The sequence below is a fragment of the Hesperophylax consimilis genome, chromosome 10 (genome assembly GCF_061612785.1).
Source record: "Hesperophylax consimilis isolate HC1 chromosome 10, BYU_Hcon_1.0, whole genome shotgun sequence".
NCBI classification, from domain to species: Eukaryota; Metazoa; Arthropoda; class Insecta; order Trichoptera; family Limnephilidae; genus Hesperophylax; species Hesperophylax consimilis.
This window is the reverse complement of record NC_142845.1, coordinates 15001212-15028812: the sequence shown is the minus strand read 5'-3', so window position 1 is coordinate 15028812 and position 27601 is coordinate 15001212. Positions and strand designations below refer to the sequence as shown.

At 35.3% G+C, this 27601-nt stretch overlaps 1 protein-coding gene and 1 long non-coding RNA gene across 3 annotated transcripts in view; both read left to right on the top strand.

Annotated features, from left to right (window-relative positions):
- Positions 1–27601, top strand: part of LOC149420347 (uncharacterized) — a 486416-nt gene that overhangs the window by 299834 nt on the left and 158981 nt on the right. The gene's annotated exons all lie outside the window — the stretch shown is intronic.
- Positions 1–27601, top strand: part of LOC149420348 (uncharacterized) — a 110123-nt gene that overhangs the window by 5312 nt on the left and 77210 nt on the right. Inside the window, exon 2 of the long non-coding RNA XR_016302723.1 lies at positions 26584–26652. This is a non-coding gene — a long non-coding RNA (uncharacterized LOC149420348). The remainder of the gene's footprint in view (positions 1–26583; positions 26653–27601) is intronic.

The following is a 27601-nucleotide window of genomic DNA, read 5'->3' as shown; positions in this document are numbered from 1 at the left end:
TTTTCTTTAAACAGAATAATATCTTTGAGAACTCTTCCTTTGGTTATGTTTATTAACTTTCCAATAGTCTCAATTCCAATTGGGAACACTGTCTACGTAGGCAGTGGACCACGACGCATCCTGCGCCCTGCACTGCACCTACAGTGTATATTTGCAATCCGCTTTGAATACCAAATCATAAATTTTATGCGAAAGCTCTGCTCCAACTGTCGCGGCACAGTTTAGCGAGAGTCTTCCTTCCTTGGCTTGCGTTTTACATCGTAGATTTCATAAGCTCTTTTCGTATGAATTTATTATTTGCTTTCCTTTGTGTTGAATCTTAAAGTCTCTTACATAACGTATAGCACATTGTTGTAGGTATACCTTTTTGTTCGTAAGACAGAGTTTATTTTATGTGATACCGCAAGAGAGTTCTTACTGCCTAGGACCACCAAACCAGTGGAATTGTGGCACTCCTATTTGTGGTGGTCGCTCCTGGGTTCGATTCCTGTTGAAGTTCAAAAGCGTATTAAAACACAAATTCGACTGGTAACTTACTAATGCTCTATTGTTACATTATTTATAACAGGGATTTATCCCAATCCCAATCTAAAGAGTCACTTGGTGTTGTATTTGAACTTTATACTTTTATATTGAACCTCAACACTACAAAGGAACTGGAAGTAATAATACTATTTTGATAACTTGTACAGTGCCGTTTTCGTGAAAAATCACCTCGATGACGCTATAAAATTCAACGCTGTATGTAACATTCAACGTTGTATGTAACATTTAACGCTTGCTTTATGCACACGATGCTTCATCGAGACTATAGTAATAATATGTCTAACTATTTATCTTTTTGCTCCAGCTGTTGATTTACCAGACTGGGGTATAAGGTAATTCATCTTGGAAAAGGAGACGTTCCTCGCTAGTTCACGTCAATACAATCTATAGACGATAGTCCGCCTTGCCGCGAGATAAAATTTATACATAAAGTTTTTGAACGATAAAACAGACTTCTTGCTCAAAGATTTACTGTTCGCAATTTTATGCATTCTTTACTGAACGCGAAGTTTTACTGCAAGATTTTTTCAAGATAAAATAATGATTTCATTTTAATCTTTGCAATATGTGAATTGATTTCGGGGGTAAAAATCTAATCCGTGTTTAATCTTGATTCCGTAATTCGATGAGTTTAGTCATGCAATTTTCTAAACATTGAATCAAATCTACAATGAAACTATATTTCGTTTATTCTCTATATAATCTCCCCCACGTAATTCGATTCATTCAAATGGAAACATTCAGGTGGAAATTCTTTTCGTTTGAGTTTTTCCTCCGATGGTTAGTCCCCCGGGCGGGGGTTTGGGGGATCTATCTTTAGTGAAAGAAACTTGGAGGAGGGGGTACGCTTGTCAGAGTCAGTGACGTCACTGAAGGCTGTTGGAAGCACTTTGGAAATCATTTTTTCCGCTTGACCTAACACGGCGTCGACAGTTCGGTCATGTTATTTGATCCTAAGTTAAATAAAACACGCTTTTTACGTAGAATTCAAACCTTTTTTCAGTTTAGAAATTGTTCTTTCTGAGAAGGTGCGTTTAGGTGAAGTTTTATAAGGAGATTTAATGAGAAGCGAAAATAAAGTCGCAAAAGTGAATGTCCTTGTCTTCTTCACGCTCCACCTAGGAATCTCGCCAGTTCCTGCTTGTTCGCCGCACAATGGTGCTTTTTCATTTCCCAGCGCCACTCGGAACATTGTTACACTTCATATTTGCCCGGAGACGAAATAAAATGTGCAGCGAAGTCTTTATTGAATCGAGACACCGACTCGCATTTCTCCTTGCGGACCAAGTTAGCGAACTATTTTTCCCGTCATCGGAGTTGGAGCAACATTTTCTCGAACTGAGATTACATTTTTTATGAGCTCAAAAGAGGTTTAGTTCTTTGAAACGTTGCCCTTTGACTGAAAATTCTAGAAAGAGCTTGGATACCGTTATACTTGTTTTGTTTAAATATACATAATATTTACTGACTTTGTTTTTATAAATTTAAATAGTTCTCGTATTTTCTAGAAGATTCAAGAGGTACTGAAATGAAAGTGAGGTTTGTTCTATTGAATAAATAACTCTGGATGCAAATGTTTTATGATACATTGTGTGCGTGGCGGTCTGGTTATTAAATACTCGCCTTGTCTTCATTTTTGAGAACCCTTGAGGTGACTTTGGACACACTTATTATTGAACATTATCAGCATACTATTGAAAGTCTTCTGTTCACTTTACTGTTGTAGTTGTAATAACAACAACAAAAACAGTTGTTGTTAACAACTACATGAGGCCGTTTTAATTTATTTCAATAACTAATAAATGTTTGAGGTGATTTACCGCAGGTCCTTGTGATTTTCAATTACAGGAATCGTATGTGCCGTGACCCGTGTCACCACATAGGCCTTTGTGGATATTGTAATGACCGACCCTTATTCTGAGAACTCTATCGTGACTAGTTTTGTCATAACTAATGCGTCCTCGTTATATTTTAAACACGATAAATATTACTAAACTCTTTGTTACTAAACTCTAAAACAAAATCCCACCCTTATTTAAAAATCACAACAATATTATATCTATTAAATCTCAAATAAAAAACTCGATACAAAACATAAGGAAAATCAGAAATAGAAAATATACTGACACCAAATACAGACTGAAATCGAGATCACTCAACTGCGCTAAAAACATCATGTAATATATTTTTAATTGTTTCAGAAATAAACAGTAGGTAAAAAATATATTTGTATTTTAAAATGAAATAATCTAAATTTTAATTGTATGTAAATGAAATCTTTATCACGGGAGATCCCAGTGAGGATATCATCATCTCCATTTGTTACAAAGAATGAAGATAATAAAACATTTTTTATTATTATTTATCGTGTTTCGTTTTATTTAGGTTTTTGGCGTAGAATATTGTCATTGCTTTTGGAATTACCCTTCTCTTATCAGTTTCATTCCAGTAATGTAACTTGATGGATAATTGACATATAATAATGCTCGGAACTAAAATATTATAATGTTGAGAGTCTAAGGAATTAACCGACTTCCTTCACATCTTACCTCATTCACCTTAGATTCTTAGACATGCGGTTATTTCAGGTGAATAATAATAGATTGCAAAGCCTACAAAACTTTGTAAACAACAACAACAACAACCAATAACGACTACACAAAACTCAATAAGCATTATCAAGATATGATATAATACTAGCATTGTTGAGTAGATAATGCCAACTAAAAGTACAATGTTACGATTCGCAAAAAATATACTTTGATGTAGTATAATATAACATGTGAACTACCTATAAATAGTGACTCGCAACTCGCAATGTATGGTGTTCTGAAAGATATCGTGTTTTTCATTTTCACCTAGCACCGAGCAATCTGTAAGCCCGGTTAATCAGCCACTATCTGTCATCCGCCATCGACGAGCCGATGAGACTCCATTCAATCATCTCTGGTCCCGGGGGGCATCCGGCGCTAGCTTCCCTTACAGCTTCCCCTCCCTCTACCGCCACCCTGCCGACCCCTGCTACCCCCACAGCTCGACGGGAGCCGGCGGCGTTTATTCCCCAATCTGCATATATACGACAAATTAACCTGCCAGCTTTGTCAGGAGCTTAGCCTTATAATCAGTATAGAAATGATATCATTTAGATTAGTATTTTAGCATTGTGTCTCTGTTTGCTGCACGACTGGAACTCATTAATTGGGTAATTTTGTTACCTTACTGGTACTGCTAAGAAGATATTTAAAAAGTATTAAAATGTTAATATTATCTGTCATATTGCAAAGAAAGTGCTTTTTTTTGTTAGTTTTTCTCATTAATGTTAAACCTGAAAACCGTTACGGTGATTATTTTTATTTTTACACTAACTAGTCACAGGACGCCCCGAGAGAAATTATTTTGTCTTTTTGAGGAAAGGAAGGAGTGAACATGGGACTTGAATGTTGTAAGAGGGAGGAAACACAGAGGCCGGTAAATCATTATATAGTTGAGCTGTTGAACTCAAGAGCGAATCGTAGAAGCGAGCCGTTCACGTGTGACAAATGTCAACCATGTACATATGTGGACTAATTTTTAAAATTTCTTATTATATACAAATGATATTGGTGGAGGACAGTAATTTAACAATTTCTGTAGCCGTAATGTTATTTTTCTGTTTTCGTGTCTTGTTAAACGTTAAATTCAAGGTTCTCGCATAATTTAAAATCACCGCTTGAAATGGCGTTTGGGATGTGTCATTCAGTGGTCGCATTAGGCTAGAAGTGAGAAGCGATGGCCCTCAATGCCTCAATTATGATCGTGTTAGTGTTCCACTAAACTCCATCAATCAGAGCTCCCCCTTTGTCTCTTGAGGTTAATTCACTAAAGTCCTGACTAGCAGATGTACGCCGCGCGCCGGCTTAATTGGCCCTACTCGGCGTGTACATTTCTCAGTTGATTTATTCCTAAATTACAGTTGGTGATGGTTCAGGTTCAGGCTTGTTTGAGACGGTTTATTACAAGGGACGCGGCGCGGGCGTCCAGCGTCTTGGGGCGCACTTGAGCTGCAACATCCACCCCCTGACTGAGTGAGAGTGGTGTAGTACACGGAGAGCATAGTACCGGTACCGGTGGTAAGTGAACCGTTACTGTCCGTCTCGAGCGATCTGGCCGACTAGGCAAACATCTGCGGCAATCACCGCTGTGGAAACAATTTCGAACGTATTTGTTTGCTTTTCGGAGACCGTGCAACGTAACAAGTTTTCCTTGAAGAGAAAACATCCTTCCTCCTTGTTTTTCCACTTTTATGAGCCTCTTCCCCTCGCGTGGGGAGACCGCCGTCCGATGCCCGCCTTCCGCCGCCTCTGTCGCCGTTTTCCCTTTGTAACGTGGAAGAGTATTGTTTTTCCCCTTGACCGGATTTTATTCGATTTCCCGTCTTTCTATAAAGCGATATAAAATGAAAAAGGTTTCCGTCATATTCCCATTCTATTCACTTTTTATGGACACATTGTTGACTGCCGTTAGTGTTTTACGGCCTTTTTTGTTTGCTAGGCTAAATATTTTATTCCTGCTTTATGTTCTGAGAGAACATGCGCAGAAACTTGAATAAAAATACCACTCGGCAATTTGGTCTTCCACTGAAAATGTAAATAAGATAATCTTTATGCTGAAATTCGGGAAAATCCTAAAAGTTATTCTCTGAAAATGTTTCTTTTGTATAATAAATAATGTATGTCCTCGTGGATCCATCCTAAAATGTTTTTCTAAAGTCAGGTTTACATAAATAAACGGAATAAACACGCTAAAGTATGTTTTGACTTTAGCCCATATTCCCGTCATTATCGAGTCAGAGTGGATACTGACTACTGACTGCTGAGTACTGCGAATGAGCAGGCCCAGGTAAGAGTCAGAGCTATATAATATTCTCCTAGTATACCTAGTATAGTGTTGGCCAGGCGTGACGAGTAGAAAGTGACAAATCACTCAGCAGCCCCTCCGCATACTTATCCTTTGACTACGAAATGGGTTTTTTCATCATTACTCCCGCGCTCATCAGTATTCAGATCGGCAGCCGGGCCATATCCAGCTTTTACGGCTAGAGGAGGATATAAATTTATTTCTCTTTCGGCTTTCATATTTGCTGAGCTACATTGGTATTCCTGGGAGTCACCTGGAGGCTTTGTGATTCAGATTGTGCGACCGCGTTATTAGCTCCCGATAAATCACACCCGCCATCCGTACATACCCTTACCCGCACCCCCAGCTGAACCCGTACTCACAATCTGTTCTCCTAATACTCGACATTTATATCTATCGCCATTCCTCTTTATGAAATAACGCATTACGACTTTTTATTACTGGAAATACACACTTTATGGCCAAACCACATTCTTTTATTTCGTTGTTATGATTTCCGTCAAAGGGTTTCACATGAAATCCTCTCTTTATTATCTATGCAAGAATTTGACGTAATGATTTATCGCAAATAGATACGCCATAAAACATTTGATGAATTCATTATACCCGCGATTGGTTATTTATTTTTTGCCATCCCCTTAATACTAAAATACAATCTATAAAGATGATTCTATCGGTTCTGAAAGATGTGTCATATTAATCTGCCATTAAATGTGAGCTATTTCTATTACATCAAGTAATTGCGAGCATCTTTTCATACTGAGAATTATTATTGAAAGCTTAATGATTGCATTCAATCGTCTTGGCATCCCTTTAAATTTTAACACGTTACTCTCGCAAAACGTGACGCGGGTGTTAATGTATAAAGATTTATACGTAGAATCATTATTATTATTGTTATTACAATGGTGAAGTCAGATGAACCCTTCAATGTAGCCTCCTCGATAGGAATAATGATTGATGATTAAGTTAAATGTGTTTTTTTCACGATGTCTTTTGGTCGTCCACTGTCTTTTCATTTTTTTCTTTTTCATTCATTTAGTTTCCGATGACGTTTAACTTTTTTATCGATTGGTCAGCGAATTTTTACCTTTGCGGACTATTTTTATGACAGTTTATTGTTCAGCCGAGGTTGTCACATTTTCACGGTTGTCACTTTGTCGTGTACGCTGGCGACTCTATTCGCACGGAGACCGTATAGAATCGGCCGGAATAGCGCGAATTTGTGCGGGCATTGTATTGTGCTTTTCATTTCAACTGGCGCCGAGTAAATATTTTCTTTATTATTTTACGGTAATTAAATTGTTAACTGGCAAACAAACAACATATTTAATTATGATTTTTATCCGATTAAATGAGTTTTATTAGCTTTTTCGTTTTAACTAAATCCGGTTTTGTCTGCGCTGTGAAATTTGTTTTGTCTCTCGAAATCATTATTTTTTACCAAATAAAAGTATAGCGCATTATCTTCTACTTCAAAGCTCCATAGCTCGTGGTTAGAATAACTTTAGGAGCTGAAAACAGTTGCGTTGACTTAGAATTTCTATTCCGAAAAAGCTGTGGAATTTTCAGTACGCCGATACAGAGTTTTTCATGTTTCGGATAAACAGATTTGTCGTTAATATTTTGTAAACTCCCTCTTTTTCTCTCCACTTCTTGATTTTTTCTTACTTTGTAGCAGTAATACTTTTTCCAGAACCTTGAAAACGTGTACACACAATAAAAATAGAAATATTGATATTGATATTTGACGACATCGTGTCGTTAGTTTGTTACCGATTAGTATTCCTATCGGCAAATATCTCGAGTCTGTTTTGCTTCCGGTAATCAATATGAATGACCTATACGTGTCTCGATTATCCTGTGATCCTAGCCGCAGCCACCGACAATACGGCGGGGGACGTTATTAGAATATCGACACTACCCACCCCACTCTACCCTCTGTACTTACGGGAAACAAAACATCAGCACGTTCCTCAGAGGCGAGATACATGAAAGAAAAAATCTTATACGGTTCAGGCTTGTGCATATTTATTTGTTTTATTCTCCCTCACATACATTTTTAAGTCAAACGATAATCAGGAATTTATAAATCTTAGATGATCATCCCCGCGTCATTCCCAATTGAGGCAGGCTGAAGGTATTGCGTTGAGAACGGAGATCGGGAAAAGGAAGATGAAGAGAACGGTGGGGAATTCACTATTAGGATATTCAGTTCTGGTCACCATACACGGCTAAAACTAATTAAAGCAACGTTTCTATTTCGAATGGAGATCTTTCATCTTGGCGATACTAAAATAGGTAAGGCGTCGGATATGACACTGAAGTGAATGGAATGATTAGAGAACGCTCCAGGAAGACAATATGTCAACGTAAGGTCCGGTCATGTCAAGAGTCTAATAGGATAAATGTTTTAAGTTTTATCTCATTCTGTGATCTGTGTACTCGTGTTTGTTAGATTTTTACCACGTGACAACTTTTTTTGAAATGGTTTTCATATTGCAATGATTTATTTTGTTTTTCCATTTTGAAAATACCAGCTATGCTAATCTATCTATTTATGTCATAAATCGATAATAATTTATTAAATATTTGCTGTAATAATTACAGGAAAATATCTTTTGTTATTTTCAAAATCCTTTTAAAATTTGATCATAATCATTTAGCAAAATTTATTAAAAATTATTCACGTGAAAGGTTTCTTTTCATTTAAAATCATCACGTTGTTAAATAAACTAATTCAATGTATATTTTAGACTGGATCATTCATAAAAAAACCAGCAACATTTGTGTCAACAACAATTTTATTACTGTCAATATTAGCTCTAAAATAAAACATTTTGTCTTTTATCTGCAACGATTGTATCAACATTTATTGTTATTTAAAAATTAACTCGATTACCCTACTGTTGGTTAAATCAACCAGTAGCACAATACAATATTCATTAATAATAGGTCACAGCCTGCGACACGACACGGTGATAAATCGTGCCGGTTTTAAAGCAGAACCGGCCACTTCTCGGTTCCATCTCGATAAGTCCCTCTACATTCTACATCTACATAAGTACGCTCTTACAATGAATAAGGAGAATAAGATATAGCGTGCTGCCTGCTGCCGGCTGCGAGAAGAGACGATATTCTGTATTCCAAAGCCGATCCACGTTCATCTCGTGTTGTCCTTACTGGCTCCTCACGCCCCACGGTTGACACTGATCTCCATCGGATTATGGCTAAAGGCCGTGCTTACATTGCACTTCTGTTTTTCGCTCGGTCGCTTCACTCGCTTCGGTCGCCTCGCGGCTTTTTATTAACCTTTTGTCCCGTCTAATGGGACATTTGTTCGTTTTATCAGCGTCGAGGTGTTTCACTGATTACTGTTTCATCTTTTTAAGAGGGTTTCGCATACTTTGTCAGACGATGCAACTTCTTTTGACTTCACAACAAATACGCAAAGATGCTGAGATAACCAATTCGTTAAAAATATTTTCAATTATAACTAGATCGTCCGTCTACAGATTTAAAAATGTCGGAAATCTAAAAATTTGATTTTTATAACATAGTCGTGTACCCGGCGTTGTTCGGTGACTTATAAATGGTTTGTAGTAAAGGTTGTGAATTCTAGGGAACTTGAAAACTGGGTGCATTTTAAGGTGGAAATGATATTATTGTATTGTAATTCTTCGTTCAACGCTTATGTCTCTTTTACCACAGATAATTATTTTATCCATGTCTTCGACTTTTTCTATCTTTCATGTAGCATCATGGAATCCAAATTGTTTATGTTTAAAAAAACTACAGTATGCCGACTATAATTCGACTCCGCATCTTATGCCAGTGCAGAGATGATGCGTTAAGTATTTCTCTAGCGTCCCCGGCTCTTTTTACCAGTCAAATTACTTTCTAAACACTCCTGGCACTAATAAGAATCAACTTTCAACCAAATTTTCAGCAAAATCGGATAAATGGTATCCGTTCCTGTATGGGACAAACAAAGAAACATTAATATATATATAGATTTTATTTTATGTTATTCCGCACTCCAGACTATCTACTTCTTGTTGGCCTTATTATGTTAACATAGTGATATTCGTTAGAATGTAGCTACTATTTATAGGTAGGTAGTATTTAGTTTAAACAGCCATATCATCTATTATAAATTCTCAATAGAATCAAACTCCCAACAACCCCAAGACTAGATGTTCCGAGTTAAACCCTTCCCCGGCCCATTAACCCTCGATGTTCACATCTCCCAGAGTAGCGTGCAGCATCGCCCACTAGCGTTAATGTGTCCATGTCGGGAATTACATCTGTACCGGCTGGATTCTACTACTATACTTTACTCTTCGCTCGCAAAATATGTAGCCAGTGTCTGCTAGCAAATCATGCCGACTATTCCATACGGCGGTATACCAAAGTATTCAACGTGTTTTGTTCGCTACCCTCTTGCCGTATAATTTTTCAATAAACTTTGAATTATGTATTTTATATCGAGATGTAAATGAGATTCTTCTTCGGGTCTGTAATGGGAATCCGCTACTATCAACAGGCCTGAGATAAAGCTTAAAATATGAACATGTGTATTTACATAAAGTATTTATCAGATTATTATTGTGACCTTACAATAAGAATAATCTGTTTTAGTTAAGTGTTTTAATTTAGTCTATTACAATATTTTCTTTCAACGTCCGAGAACTGGGTGAATTATAGTGATGCGTCTAAAATGTATTGGTCTTAATTTCATGTATCTTCTTCGGTATTATGTCAATTAGCGCAGCAATTTACAATCTGCGCTCCTTTGCAATCACCAATTTATTGTCCTTTTCTGTGACGCTCTTTGTTATTTGGCCATTGCGCTTAACTTGCTAACTCTTTGTCTGCAAAAATAAATTATAATTGAAGATCTGACATTAAATTCAAAACAACCCGTAACCAATGTTTTCTAAGAAACGAAACGCACACGGAAGAACCCATGTTGAAACAATATTTGTTTAACAGTTTGAAATAGAATGGCGATGAAAAGGTATACATGTAGTGTAAATATTTAGAAACGTTTAATAGATATGTTTAAATTGCCAACCAATAATGTGAAGTTCTAAGCCGTCTTTATCGAATAGGATACTCGATATCCCGACCGTATTCACTGTACACTAGACGAGTCTTGTATTTTATTTATTATGTAGGAGTTTGTACGTGAAAGTATTACCGGGTACAAGTACAAACCACGAAATCGTCGGCCGAAAGCAAACTTCCCGGATGAGCACGTCACCGCTTGAATATTATTTTCCTGGGAAGGCGGAAGGTGGAAAACCCTGTATTTAACACAATATCCTGCTCCTTGTTTTAATATAACTATTTAAATTTTTTTAAGCTGCGCTTATTTATTGTTTGCTTAACGTATTTGTCACACTGACTTTCTTTCTGTTGACGGATGTAACAAGTGAGACGGGAACTTAATGACGTAGAAATGTAGAAAACAAATTTGTTGCGGAACTTCCGTCTCCTGACAAACATTTTTTCTTCTTTTAAAAAAGGTAGTGAGGGAAAACTTTGAAATTGAAAAAAATTAACCGACCTGTCAGAATAAATGTATTTCCTCGTACCCTGATAGGGTATTATGTTACGCCAATTGAACGGTCCATTTTGCACGTATCAAATTTTATTTTCGCCCCCAGCTAGTCCCCGGCGGATGGCTTAATATTTTTCTATTCCCCCGCTCCCGTTGCGGTGTGTTTTCCAAATGCTAAATTTTTCCTTCCCTCGCGTGTTTTTTATTAGCAACCAGGGAAGTCTTATATTATTCCCGAAATAAAAGTTTTATTTTTTATTACATTGCTCTTATTGGTTTACACGCGTATTTTATAACATCTTCACGCACTTCTGGAAGTTTTCCCCTCAAATTATTCCAGTTTTCGAAAAGAAACAACTAATCCAAATTTGTAAACTTATTTTCGTTTCGTAACATCTTTTCTTCTGCGTCTAAGATACCATCTTTGCATTAAGTATTTCCATCAGAATAAGTAGGCAGAATTTATCAACAAAAAGGTTCGACATGTCCCCAAAATGCAGTGGAAACTAGCACGTCCGCCTGCCTGTACTGTCGGTTGGTTGAAGTTGGTTGGTTCGGTCGCGGCTCATATAGAACGCTCGTCACGCGTTTCCTTAACCGAAATCTGCTAGCATAAATATTGATGGGGCGCAACTGTTTTCGATCAACTCTATCGTTTTTATTTAGTGTGTTCTTCCATACGATTGGCGGAATGTAACGAGGCTTTCCGCTGCCTGTTTTATTCTGTTTTTCGCCACATTCCGTCGGCGTCATAATACATCACGATCAAAGACCGCGTGCACACGCACTAGCGGGTCTTTGTGCCAGTTAAGCACGCCCTCTTCGTTCATTAATTGAAGCCAAATTATATTCCCATAGGAGGAGGTCTTCAACTAGAAATGAAGTTAAATCATTCGTCTTGCATTCCACGAGAAGACGGAATTGCAAACAATACTAAACCTACGTTAATCTTCATAATGAATGCACGCCAACACCTGAGCCGTGCTATTATAGCACGCATTCGCTTTTGGGGGCACTCCTTTAAAACATCGCGTATGGAGCGCGAGCGAGTTTGCAATGTCACAACCGCATATTTTAACATTGCCAAGTGACGTCATCTGCGATTGGTATGTGGTTTGTATTCCATTTAATTAACTTTATTTTTATGCGACCCACATTCCTTCGACCTTTCAATGTATCTACCTACCTAAGCACAAATATGTATATATTTAAATAATGGTTTAATTTACCACCCACGTTGGCGCCCTGTAAAATGATGATCTGATTTCAGAAATATACTTATGTTCTACTGCTTGAAGAAGATTTTCTCGGTGATTTTTGTCTAAACTTAAAAAACCACAAAATTAGCATTATTATAATTTAATTCACTGTACTTAAAATCAACACACCGTTCTGTGTGGTATTTAGCGATATAACTAAATGAAACACGTGTTACTCTAGCACAGTGTGGAGATGGAGATGGGAGATGGGAGACGGGAGAAGGCGCCACCTGACGATACTTTATTCCGTGCAACGCTGCGAAATCGGATTTTCTCCCCAAGTGTATGTTGGAATATAATATATATTTAGTGGTGGTTATTCTTCCCGAAGTGCGCTTCCCGCCTTCTAGAAAAGGTCGTTTGTTCGGCAGTAACTTTATTTGGATTGTTATTGTATTCGGTCGGTTTTGCGGGCGAGATTTTCGCCGTCGTAAATGGTTTCTCCATTCCCTTAAGCGAAGCTGTAAAAAATATTCTCTTTGTTGTGGTTTGCGGCGTAATGTTAAACAATTATCCTCTTAATACGCGTTTAAATTCGTTTCATTCTTTAGGTTGTATTATTTATTCTTATAGGCTTTTTGTTCTGTTCAAAATGAATTAACACCATTTGTTCATCCCTTCTTTTACTTCAGCAATAAAAAACATCTGCTTACCACATTCGTTCCTTCAACACGTCATGCTCGTAGATAGGTACTTCTTGTGAACTTATATTCTACACGCGCTCGAGAACGCGACTACTTTATGTTACAATCAAAAAAGTAAAAATAGAGAGAAAAGCTGAAATTTGGGATGTAATGTTAGTCAAGAATAAAAGAAAACGATTGTTTTGGTTTCGTGTCCGTAAACAAATGCGTTAGTAACGAGGCTTTCTAAAAATACACAATGTCCGACCTCCCAGGACAGCCCCGGCAGTAAAAATGGCTCCTACATCCTTTAACCACGAAAGCTACAATGCTATCCTTAAGCTACAATGGAGCGAGCAAAGCACATTGGCACTTGTATTATCGCGTATTAGACCAATTGCCCCAGGAAAACTCAAAGTAAGTGGTGTGTTCGTTTTACTAAAGTGGCCCGATATTACTACGTTGAAATTCTGCCATGGGGCGGTACAAGTAGAAATGTATTTTTATATATACTACAGTAGAACACACTACGCTGCTCTCTTCTTCGTTTTGTTTCCTGTATATAAAATAAAGTAACATCCCAGCTCTCCACGGAGTAGGTACCCACCGAAATAATATCCTCGTATTTTTTTCCGGCCAACAGTGCGCTGTGTTAGTGCTTGAAAAACTTCATTGTTTGGCTTTCCTGTTCACGAAACTCTTCGGTAGCAATTTATTTGTGGATAAAGTAATTTATGTATAGTTTTTGAGAGATTTTGCTGATGTGTATATTTCTTGGGTTTCATTGTCAAATCAGATGTAATATTTTAACAAATATCTAACCTCGATTTATCTTACTTCTATGGCCTTGTTTAAATTTGGAGTGTAAAAACCACCCGGCTTCTTTTTCTTGACAAAAGTGATGCAACCGTTGAAGACGATTACCTCGTTTTTTTCAACTGAAGGCTGCTTGACTGTTAAATTTTTAAAGTTCTTTGTTTTAATTTGATAATGATTAATTACGGATATAAGTGTGCAGCATGAAAACATCTCGCCAAATACAAGATTTAAGATTTAAGGCCGACGTGGAATGAAGAGACGCCTCGCCGAGCTAAACCGCCGCCGCATTAGGGGCTATTGAATAATCCGCCTTGGGTGTAACGAGATAAAGCTCAGAGTTTATTTTCTTTGTCCGCCCACAATTTCCTCGCGAATAAAGGCCCTTCGCTCATTACGTTGGAATGAACATACACTTTTATTAAATTATAGCTCATCTTCCCTTTTTTATCCATTACGCCGCGTGCAGCAGTTTATCTTGTTATTTTTGTTATATTATGTGTAGCGGCAAATGGCCGAGCTCCGCGGGGTAACGATGTAATCAGGAGCCGCGGCCGTAAGAGCCCGTTTTGGGCCTCCGCTTTGAGTCAGGAACGACTTTCCACTTGTGGTGGCTAGTGCCCCTGCCCCTAGTTGCTTGCCCGAATGGGATGTCAAGTGTTCGGTTATGGTGTTGTGCTCTCTAGCTTTATGTCAAATTGCTTTTTTTATTTTATTTACGAAACTGCTTGTTTTCTTCAATTTCTTCTATTTGTGAGCACGAGTTCATTATAATATATACAGAGCTATCTCACTTATCTGGTGCGATATATTATTATCTGCTTGGAATTTAACTCTTCACCCCTGAACAGCTTTATTAATTATGATTTTAGTTGTAAGCCTTACAAGCAAATTGTTGGTATTTGATTAATAACCCTGGGTGAAATTTCACAATTTACAGGCTATGTTACTTATCAAACCGTGAATGCTTTTAAGCTTTCTGATTTTTTTACATTTTAACCACCCTCGGGTTAAATTGATAATTATTATCTCTCTCGTCCGAAACATCAACAACACTTTGCTCTTAATTACTTTTAATATTATCTGGAGGGGTTTGAGTTAATTTAACAATGCCTCCGGGTATTTATATAATCTTCCCGAACAAACTCTCCCCTGATTGAAAATAATTGGCCTGTCTGACAACGTAAATACCAGCATTGATTGATCAATGTTATGTTTTAAACTGGCATAATTCCGACATAAAACCACCTACATTCCAACAATAACATCATTTAAAACAATGTATTTATAAATAAATTGAAGTTGAATAAACTAATTGCTCACTTAAGTCAGATATTTTAATGATATGGCCATAAATGTATAGTTGCATTTATGTTCAAATAGAACACTTAAATGTCAAAACTGGTTAAGAAATCGTATAAGTTTATTTCGTGGAGTGCGTCTTTAGCTCGGCGCATAATTAGACGCTAATTTGTATGCAAATGAATGTTATGCGAGGCTTCAGTCGCATCCCGTGAGACTGGGTACTGGGGAGCTCCTTCCTCCGACTTAATTAAATTGCAATAAATTTGGTTAGCTTTAAACTCGCTACAAACCGACTGTGCGCCCCAGAGACAAATTATTTACCACTGAAGCTTCCAGTCGTTGCGAATGTTGACACAACTTTGACGATGGAGTGTCAGTAATCTTCTTGCTTATTTCCTTTCATGTAGTTAATTAATTATGTAATTTTATGTCAACAGCTTATTTTTCGTGTGAATACAGCATAAGAGTCCTACATGCTCGCAGCCGTTTGGAGTCAGTGATACTATGCTATCTTCAATTATTGGGGAATGTTGTGAGGCTGAAGGTAGGGGGGGAGGAAATGGGGAAGAAGATGGGAAAGTACCCGGTTATTCGGATCTGGCAAACACAGCCAAAGCCGTTTCAAGCAAAATGCTGAAGGATGCTTTTTTACCAGGGCGATACTGAGAGTATATTTCACTCTAGAACGTGACATAATATAAACTATATATTACTTTAAATAAATAAATTGGAGAAAAAATTATTTGCGCACGCCGGCCAGTAGGGTTCTTTTTTTAAATTTTTAATTTAATTTTTTTAATTTTTAACAATGTATTTTTTATTAAATAATTAATCAATATACAGTATAATAATATTACAGAGTATAATCAATAATGCTAACTAAAATAATTCAGACAATTAGTTTTCACTGCTTTTGATTTTTTTTAATGTTCCTCTTCTATAGAAGCTGGCGCTTGTGTCTAGAAGGTGTTGTGTCTTACAAATAGTTTCCAAATGTTATAAACATATAAAACTTACGCTATTTCTTCTATCGTCGGTCAATAGCTATCCAAGTCAAAGGAAATCATTTGAATAATATTTTTGGATGAAGTAGGTGCATGGTATAGGTCATGGATAAACACGGCCCCTACAGAACCAATGAAAATCCAAGCGACGACTCCATAAGAGAGTCGAGTAATAGCGCTGAAGTTCTCTCCTCGGGAAAACTCAAGGCATATCAATTTTGTTTCGTTACATGTTTTACCTCCTCTGTTCACTGAACAAAGATAAGCTCAGCTTTACTTCTAGACATCTCATCCTTTCGCGTATCTTGTCTTACCGTAAATTCATAATTTCCGCAATGTACAATACTTGTTAGTTTCAATGTTCGTCTTGGAGTTTCCAGTGGCGGCGCTGAGGTAATGAGTTGATAGAGATGCTAGCTCCTTGTTAAACTTCTTCTTGTTTGCCGTCATACCATCCACCAACCGCCCGATATCCGTCCGCATTCGTGAAATTGTGCATAGACGTAAAATACATCTTGTCGGTTTCATAGTTCCTGGTAATATCCTTATTCCTGCTGATTCATTATTCAAAATCAAACAGATTGCTATTTTTAAGTTGTATCCATAGACATTGAAATTAATACACTTGCCCTCATATGAAATCCGGGTATCATTTCGACAAGCTGGAGAAAACCACGTGACCATAATTTTTGCACGAGAATTTTCTGAATACACTATCACATCAGTCGTATATTGACCACCGAAGAGCGCACATTGAAATAGCCGGACCGATAAATAAAGTTACCTAAAGTAGGGCAAAGGTTTGCAACGTTGTCCAATCTGAGACTTTTCTGCGCAGGATCTGAATGTTCGTTCTTAAACCAATCGCTTAGCGATGCTAAAATTAAGTGATGTGGATAAATTATAACACATTTGTAAAAGTCTCAAACTAAATAGTGTAACAAAATATTAAATTTTGGAAGCCCGAGCTTTTGTTTACCCGATTTGGGATATTTATAAGTTTTTTACGCAGCCAGTAAGTTGCGCGCCATTGTAAAAGGACTAGTAATTCGTAAGCCGATTTTATTTTCGAGGACCAAATGGTGATATTGCAATTTGTGGCAAGTTGCCTGTATACTGTCGGATTCATTTATTGACAAATCACCGAAAGTGGGACGGTCACGCTGCATCCTGCGCTCTACGCAAGTTGGATTGTTCTCCTTTCCCTGATTGGCTCGTGTATTAATTTCGATGTGTATGCTGTATCTAACTTCGTTTCTTATTTTCATGTCAGCCTTACTTCAAATAGGTAAAAATATAAAAACCCCTGTTTGTTGATAGTTTTTTTTCGTCAGTGGCTTTACTGCAGTTTGACAATGGCGTGACAAAGGACGTAACACCTTTTCATAGATAGTTTTTTTAAATTATTTAATTTTGCATATAACCATAAAAAGTATGACTTTTTGTTATTATTTTTATTACTAAGATTTCTTATCCAAACACACCCATTAATGATTCACGATTAATTCGGCCGCGCTTAAAACAATAAGATTTTATTGATACCTCCAACAAATTGTCTGTAATTTTCCTTTCTTATCTTGATTTATTTACGAACAAGAGCAACAGTTAATGAACTCATTTGAATTAATAAAACAGCGATCGTAAATTAAGCGTAGGTTTCTTTTCCAAAATTGTCGGCCGTTAGCGCCATAATTGAAGTGGTCGTTTCAATTGGTATTCGCTGGGAGCTCCCCGCCCACGCCCGCGGAACTAGCTGCCAGTTAATACTTACTACCGCTTAATTACACGGGACCTGGAGAAAGAATTAAACTCTGATTCTTGTTTATAAGTCTGTTATTATTTGTAATGGGACAGCTCTTGTATTATGAATGCCCTGCTGCACGCTGGAAGCACCAAGCTCCATGCGCCCTATTCTCTCCTCCTTTTGCTACAAGAGACTGAAGCTCTTTGTGTTCCGTCCGCTTTCTCTTTGTGCTCCCGAGTATCGCTGTTTTTAATTTGGTTAATAATTATTATCCAACCTAGGAAAAGGATGAAGCCATTTCACTATCTTCTGTCATGTTTTATACTTATTTTTCACAATGTTTCTTGAAGAATAGTTAAAGTTATAATACAAAATAGTTATTTTGAACGAAATAATTTCAGTGGTGTATTTGTGTAACTAAAACCGGAAATTGCTTTGATTTTCTAAATTGGAACTTACTGTGGGAACGATTCACACAAGCGATACCAACATTATTGATTAATAATTCTATATTTTAAATGCGTATTTTTTTGTTTAAATTTTAGACAGACGTCGTAATTTTTCATGTTTACTAAAGGTGTTCATTCAAAAGTTACATTTATGATCGTCATTTGACACGCAATTATCCCGAGGCAAATATTTTTGAAGTGAAACTTCTTTAGGCGCGTAATGGATTTTCGGGGACGGAGTAAAACCGAGTCAGGATCGACACGAAAATGCGGGTACCCCCACCACCGCTCACCGTTCACTGTCCCTCTCTCACCATATGCGCTTGTTGAGGTGGGGGAGCCGCTCACGAACGTTCTCTCTCTTCTCTTCTTTCCTCTCTCTCAGACACCAGCGAACTGCGCCACGCCAAGCATCAGCTGCTTGGTTAGTATACTGCGTCGTGAGTGTAATACGAGTGAAATACGTAATTGATTGTGGTTCATACGGTTTAACAAAAGAAGTTTCACTTCTGTCTTGCGTAGGCTTGACACACCCACTTTTTTTTATACATAAATACTTTCAACTAGGAAATTGCGCACTTTTTCACGGGTCTGGAGAATCTTATAATTCTAACGAGTTGTTCGAGTAGGTACTTATTGTAATGCTTTATATAGTGATATACATAAATGAATTCTCCCAAGTCTTATGATATTTTGCAATTTCAAACTAAAATGCACTCTGTCAGAATGATTCCAACATAAACAAGAATTGTTTTCTTTGGACATTGTAATACGGACGTAGAAGTTTATCCACAAAATAAATCTCGGTAAGTTTCTGCTGGGTGTACGCATATAAATTCTTTAGGCAAAGCGTACCTATAGCCTGTACCCGCGCACTGTAATGGAACTTCGGATTTTACAACCCATATTTTAGACGCCTCAAATTTATGACAGAATTTTGTATTCAAATACACTCGGTATTATATTTTTTTTTTGCCGGTAGCAGTGAATACTAGTGACTCAAATATTTTTTTTCGGATATTTTTTATAGTAAATTATAATTATAGTGATTATTTTTGGGGTAGGTATTATGCCGTGTTGCTCTACGCAGATGTGTCACATCACAGCATAAGATAACGCAGCACGGCGTAATTCCCGAAAAATAAATCACTGATACTTTTGGCCGGGAAATCTAAAATCATACCTAAATAAATAATATTTGCAAATCTACTAATAAACATTTAATCTGTCTGCCTCACAAGCGAAATCGCAAATAAATAATAAATTTATAATCTTTTTTATTATTGTATTATAATATAGTCGTTGCCAGTCTACTCCTTATTTTTAATGCGCGTTATAAAAATTTCACAAAGTGATTCATAAAAAATAAAATGTTTTAAATAAAAATGCGATACATCTGAAATCAATATCCTATTATTATATTATGAAAAGCTTTCTTCACAATTTGATTCTATTACCGGTTAATAATTGTCAGTTTGTCTAGCTAAATAAAAATCTTACTTGTGTGAAATTGTTTTTTTTTTCGTGTTTTATTTGCGAAACTGCTTGTTTTCGTCAATTTTTTCATTTGTTAATAATTGTCAGTTTGTCTAGATAAATAAAAATCTTTGTTGTGTGAAATTGTTTTTTTTTTCTTTCGTGCTTTATTTGCGAAACTGCTTGTTTTCGTCAATTTCTTCATTTGTTAATAATTGTCAGTTTGTCTAGCTAAATAAAAATCTTACTTGTGTGAAATTGTTTTTTTTCTTTCGTGTTTTATTTGCGAAACTGCTTGTTTTCATCAATTTCTTCATTTGTAAGCACGAGGACATAATATATAAAGCTATCGCGTATCTACTGGGATAAAAGTATCTGCTTGTAATTGATCTCTTCAGCCTAAAATAGCTTCTTTATCAGTGATGCTTAGTCTGACAATGTTTGTTCGCTCAAACATTATTTTTCTATCATTTTGCAAACAGTAAACTTTATCAACTGTTAACCTCTTTCGAAATCGTTTTGTTGCTGCTCTTTAATTTCTTCCCTAATGGCAGTGTTTACTTCCCATCACTGTTATTATCCAAATTATTAGTACTAGGTAGCTTTTATTTATTGGTAGGAATTACTTCGCCACGATTTTTAACCGGATATGCTTGAGGAGTGTGTTATTAGTATGGGCGGGGAAGGCTGTACCACTCCGAGGCAGGTGTACGGCATTTAGCGTTGTTAACGGATATGTAGGAAATGTCTACCTTTAAGATATTACTGGTACTGATTATATTATTATCATGCAGATTGATGGGATATCATGCGTGTTTTATTAGCTCTAAGTAGGGGCATCAGCGGGGTGTGCTGAAGTGGATAAATTATCGCCTGCTGATTATTGTTAGACCCAACGTAAAATGTTTATTTTTTGTCGTTATTGAAACTTTAAATATCTTTATTTCACGCTTTTTTATCTTTCTTTAACGTTATGGTCGAATCAAAACATTAGATTTAGATTTAGAACTAGAGATAAATCACTTTTTCATCTTCAAAAATGTTCTACTAATCTCAGACAAAAAGCTTTTATATTCAGAGCTTGTACCCTATACAATAAGAATTTTAATTATATTGACATATTTTCGTGTAGTTTAGGAACATTTAAAAAAGATACCTTAGCTATTATTAAATAATAATTAATAACATACTGCAAGTTATCATGTTGTTGATATGAACCCTGTCCAGTTACAAGTGATTCATTTTACAAACATCTGTTCAGTTTAGTTGTAGGTATATACATATATTGGTGTTGTGTGAGGATAAAATTGATATCTTGTAATGTACTTGTGTTCTTATATCCGATGTTATTTTTACTTTATTTAATATTTAGTATTTTCTGTAAATATTTTTTGCCCACGGGTACTGGACCCTTAGTTTGTTATTATAATTAAATTTTTATATTATTTGTATTTTTTATAAATTTATTATTTAATAATGTAAAAAATCTGTTGGTTTGCCCAAAAAAACAAAATAATATAAAATAAAAAAGTAATATTTTGACTAAAAAATATGTACCTATGCTATTCCTCTATTTGTTTATTTTCAAAATTATCATCTCCACCACCTCCAGAACTTCTTCAAAGAAGAACATTGTTGGCATTTAAATTCTAAATGATAGGTAAAAATCGTTTTGAACACAGTTGGTAAAAGCTAAAATTAACTTAATACTAATATTATTTCTTTAGTTATTTAACATAATTTATAGTACGTTGATGTACTTAGATTTTCGTAGCGCATCGTTTCAAAGAAACAATTAAGTAACGTTTATTTATTGGACGTGTTTAAACGAATAATATTACGATGTAATTCCACCTCGAATAAACAGTTTCTAACTAAAAAGTATCAATAAATAATGAGTTGTGTAAACTTTCGTACAAACTCGCATTTTGTATGCAAGAGCTGGGAGGTACTGCCGCAAATAGAATTAAAGGGCGATGCCTTCACGTAGAGAAATACTGTTAACTAGTCTAAACCGCCCTACTTCTTTATCCTGCGCGCTTCATGGGTTAAATGTGTTTTAAACAAATAATTAAATAAATACAACCAGATGTTCAATTTTCCATAAAAAATACCAACTCTTTATATCTTGCATCATGATGTTGCATAAAAAAACAATCCTGACCATTTTTGTTTGCCTCACACAAAACTTAAGAACGGTGAGCTCTGATATCATGAAATTTTCGTCTGTCTTCATTTTCTAGGTCAACGCCAGTATTTAGCTAGAGATTTCATTTCGCTCCTGAATTATGGAGCTTTGAACTATTAAAAATAATAAGATCGAATGCCACTATATTCAGCTCGCAACATCATATGAATATTGAGCTATGGAGATTTTAAATATCTATTTGATTTGTTTAACCCCTCAGGCCTCTGGCATATCAACCAATATATTTCTTAAAGACGCCGTCAGAATTCGTGCGTATTTCCGCTTTGCAATACAATTCAAGTAAATGGAATATTGAAATAAATTTAGTGTATCCGAAAACTGTTTCTGAAATATAATTTTTTTAAATGCAAAGATAAAATTGTTTTTAAAATGACTCTAGTTTTTCTTTTTTTTGTGTAAAAAATGAACTAGAATTATGGATAACTAAAATAACGCACACGTTGTTAGACAAATGTCTTATAACCATTACTTTCTGTCACCCAACTCCTTTGCCGATTCATGTAAAAAAAAATTTTTTTTTCAAATTGCGTTCAGTACCTTTGGTTTCATATAGGTGCACCTATTAATTATTCTATAGTTAACTTCTAGATTTGAATATAAAGTGTATTGTTTTGTCTTTCTTACACTGTTTGTATCATATTTCTTACTAATGTATTAAGGGAGACCATATGAGCGTAACGGAATAAATTAGCCTACAGGGTTAAGAAGAAAAAGATTTTCACTCAACAGTGCGTCTAGAAGAAATTTACTGTAATATTTATTATTTTGATAATGTGAGTAAATACTAAATAAGGTAATAATAATATTTAATTTACCCTTTACCCGGAGCCGGCTAGGAGCACGGCGTATGTGTAAATTTTCATATGAAATATTTTACGAGACTTGCGGTTACGAATCCTTCTCATTGAATTCACTGAAAATGTTTTATTTGGAACATTAATATGTACCCGTGCAGCAACAGCGAATGTTCTATTCATTTTCAGATTTGTTCCGACATATTTATGTTGTGTATTATAATTATTTGAGAGTCTGCACCTGCCTGTGAGAGAGTTGAAGGATTCTCGTATGCCTTGGTACACAGGTTCGGAGTAAGGCATTTAAATTTTCTAATTATATTATCGTACTGATATTTTATAATTTCGCAACATTTTCCAACAGAAGTTTTTGTTGGTACATTTTTTCACTTAAATTAATTCATTTTCTGTATATATGCTTCTCAATAATAGGGCGCTCCTTTTGAGAACGGATTATGGAAAGTACATCCCAAAATTATATCAACTGATTCAAGATCGTGTCAAGTGTCCGAATGGAGGAAAGGGGATCGTCCCGAACTGATTTTTGTGTTTTTTCCATTTCCTGCCCACCCCTGCATGGAAATGACATGACATGATTAATAATTAATAATAACTCTCGATATGATAATAACCCAATATTACCCAAACTCCCCATCTGCATTGCCCCAATTCTTCTAACTTTACTGTATTATTCACTCCAAACTCATTCTTATGGAACACCTTCCGTAGGATTTACAAGTTGTTGGATTTATTACATATTTATTGCTTTCACCCACTCCCCGTTATCAACATTTACTATGAACGAACAACGTATTATTTTTACAGGGTGGCTCCAGGTTGGGAAAACTGGGAATGATATTTATGTTTATCGTGAAATAGTTTTTTTTTTGATTTTATTCAACAGTATCTAACAACACATTATTATGTATTTCGATTAAGATCAGTGTTTATTTTGATATAATTTTTTTCCTGTTTGGTAGAATAAAAATCCTGATTAGTAAAATGGTAATATTTCGGTATTACTATTTTTTTAATGTCTCGAGACACTTCCTCAAAAGTTATTAATCGTATAAAAAATCACAGTTCGCAATTATTCGTATTGCCATTTTCTGGAAGGCTGTAACGCATCTTGAAAAATCAAAGAAAAATTTAAGTGATTTAAAAAAAAAATATTTTCTCCAAAGACATTCTGCTCCCCAATTTAAATTTAAATAGTAATAATGGTGAAAAGTATTATTTTATTTTTGTGGCCACCCTGCTTAACAGAGTTAAGTCTTGAATATTAATTTATATTCCCTGTTGAACATGCCAGTCTCAATTCATTTACCATAAGCATTTACTGCGGATACCGCGTTATTCATCAAACACATTGTAATTTATTATCTAACATCATTCGTAATGTCGGTAATGTGCACGTTTTTGCATTAATAATAGACACGCTTGTTGCAACTAATTAACTGGATGTTCCTTGCATTCATTACAAATTATATGATATTGTAAAACCGTGAAGTGTGTTTGTTATCTTTATTGTAATTTTTATTTGTATTCTCGGAATCATAATATAAAATAATCATAGGCATGGTTATCCAATCGAGAGATTGTGTTTTCGCAATATACTTTGTTTTGTATGGATAAAATTATTTACCTGTTGAGTTGAACATCATAATCCACGTCCTAGTATTTTACCAATCGTTTTTTTTAAACAACGTAAAATCGACAAAAAAACTACAAGTTTTATTCGTGACTGTATCGACATGCGCAAGATTGCATTTTGTATGTCCCCTCTTAACTTACACAACCTACGCATATAACATATGTGGGGATTGGTGAAATGGAGCAATAAAAAATAAGATGAACGGGTTAGGTTAGATGGAAATTGGCATTCAAAATGTGATCGTGACCATGTTATGTATACACAAAAGCTTACAGTTATGTTTTAAACTGTATTTTATTTCTGTATAACAGTTATGCATATTAATACTTGCACATATCTAAGCTCAACTTTATTTTGTTATCTCCGGCTGATTGGTATAAGTTTACGATTCAATCATGGCAAGTTGGTTGGTTGCATGTCGGTGTTTATTTTATTGCCGGTATATTTATCATAATGTTAACCGCTCCTCGAGAATCGCGTGCCGCTTCACGGACGTGCCGCAAAAAAGGGAAGTAAGATTATTGATAAATAGTTAGTTTATGGCTCAGTTCCTCCTCGTTACTTCCTCTCTCCATTATAGCTGCCCTTATCCATCCATTACACGTTTTGATCGGTTTGATAAAAATAATGGTAATATTATGACATTACCGCTCTGTTTGGGTCGCCAGTGTTAGGACAATTTATAGTTTTATATTATGTCGTAATTATTTGACTTCTGAAATCATTAAACTATAGCCCTCAGTCTTCTCGCAAATTCTGACAAATGTTGAAGTATTTTCGCATTGCAATAAAATTCAAGTAAATGGAATATTTCTGAACGTATCCGATAACTAAAAACTGTTTTGAGATATACTTTTAATTTTATCATTAGAATAAACATAATTTATTAAATATTATAATTTTGATTACAAACATAAAAAAATGTAATAAGGCTCACCTTTTTAATCGTAAAAATAAACATATTTTATTGGAAAAATATATTACAAACTTTATTGTCACCTCACTATTTTGTCGTTTCCATAGACATTTAGATTGATAGACCAGCCAAGCGGGGAAAGGGAAACAAACCAAATTACGCGGAGCGCGGGAGGCAGCGTGACCATTTTCCAATTAGATAATGGCCTCAAAAGCCGAAACAGCTGTCACATTAAAAACTGTAAAAATAACAGAAATACTTGCAGAACTTAATAATTATTATAACATTATTAAATTTGATTTATTTTAAATTTATTTAAAAAAAAATAATAATAATAATGAAACATGCTATGGCTGGCGTCTTACACAATGGAATTTGGGAACATTTATTTCAATATTTCTAAGACATAATGTAGGGTCAAGATAATTATTAGATATAATCAATTATTTCTCTTAGGACGGGTTGTTTCGGAGAATCTGAACAATTCATCAAATTTCAACGTTCATTTTCAAGTTCTGTGAAAGATTTTTTCAAGTTCTGTTTTTATTTCAGTTTTGTCGAGCAACTAGCCTACAATGATATAAAGACAGAACTTGAATAAGTCTTTCACAGAACCCGAAAATGAACGTTGAAATTTGATGAATTGTTCAAATTCTCCGAAACAACCCGTCCTTATTATTTCATATTTCATCCACAGTAACAAATTTTCCATTTCTCCCCTTTGTTTAGTAACTACTTATTCACATTATGTTAGTTATTTTCACATATATATCTATATTTTAAACTTTGTATTTAATTTGTAGGTACCTTCTAGAATATGGCTTGCCAAATTTGAATGCTTTTGGACCCCTGTTAGCGCCAATATGATATTTTCAGTATCGGGATCGAGATTGGTCGTCCACCGCCATAATGCTCGCTGTTAGCCGTTATGGCCATTGGGGCCGATCGGAGGTCCGTTCATTATTCCCAATCCGGTTTTATAAAATCATATTAACACGGTATTAACTATTTATTTAGCAGTCCGTGTGTTGCATTTGCTTTCGTGCTTGATATATCGCCGCGGCAGATTATCTGATTAAAACGTGGTTTATTAAGTGCTGATTTCAGTTAATTTTAACGATGTTACAAATTATCATGTCTATTGGCCGTGCTTCCTCCAATAAAAAAATACATTTGCAATGTTTGTTGCGCATTTATGTTTATTGCGCCAATGAATTGTACATTCTATTAATTCACTGTGAAATCGAGTCTTTATAATATATATTTGCTGTTGATTGTATTTTCACAAAATGCTAATGTTTTTATTTTTTATTTTTATTCTTTCAGGTAAGCTCTTCAATCTATTCCACATTTCCCCTCACCGTCGTGATTGAGAAGTTTAAACGTAACTTATCGGTAAGTGTCCAATTACCTTACTATTTCTAGGGCGAAACACGTTGGACTCATTTTTTATAACTTACTGAGTAATCTGATGGAGTTTAAAATTCAGCCACTCTGTTGGGGCTGTTACGAATTCAAATCATACATGAAATGCACGCAATAAACATAAATGAATTTCCAATTTCGAATGTTTATTTTTTATTTATTAATTTTCGGGAAATCGAAAGTTTACATTTAATCAGTTTGTACATAAGTATTATATAGCTAAAATAAAACCAATTATGGATTTCCTCCTTGTGACTTTACCTCTACTGAGACAGCATAATATGGAAAAAGTAAATTAAATTTGTAAGAAAGCAACATGAATTAAAAAAAAATATACAAAACAAAAGATTATATAAAACGAAAAATTTACAAAACAATACATTTTTAGCCATGGAGCGAGGTTTTAGACATAAATCAAATCATAATAGAGATATAAACAATAGAGACATAAACATTATTCACAAACCATCAGAGAAATATTCTTTTATGGACCTCTTGTACTTGGTATGAAAATCCTATGGTGGGGAAGATTGTTTCAATAGCATATTTTATATATTATGTTTCGTCTGTGAAATCCGTTCGTGATTTTGACGATTTTTGTTAAGATTTCTACTTAAATCGGAATCGAAGGACCAATACGCCAATTCCTCAGTCCTGGCCCAAGAGTTATAAATTATGGGGTGTTGTGTTAAAACTGAAGTTATTCACATAAATAATGTTGGTAGAGGATAATGATATGATTTTCATTAACCATGTTTGGTGAAACTGTATTCTGGTGAATTTATATACGTTTTTATTTTTATTTAAGGACTTAATATCTTTAAAAGACAAGCAAAGGCGGAATGTTGTTTACTATTGATCTCGAAGTAAAACGAAATGAACGCGGTTTGGTTTTTTATAACATTTGACAGATGATAAC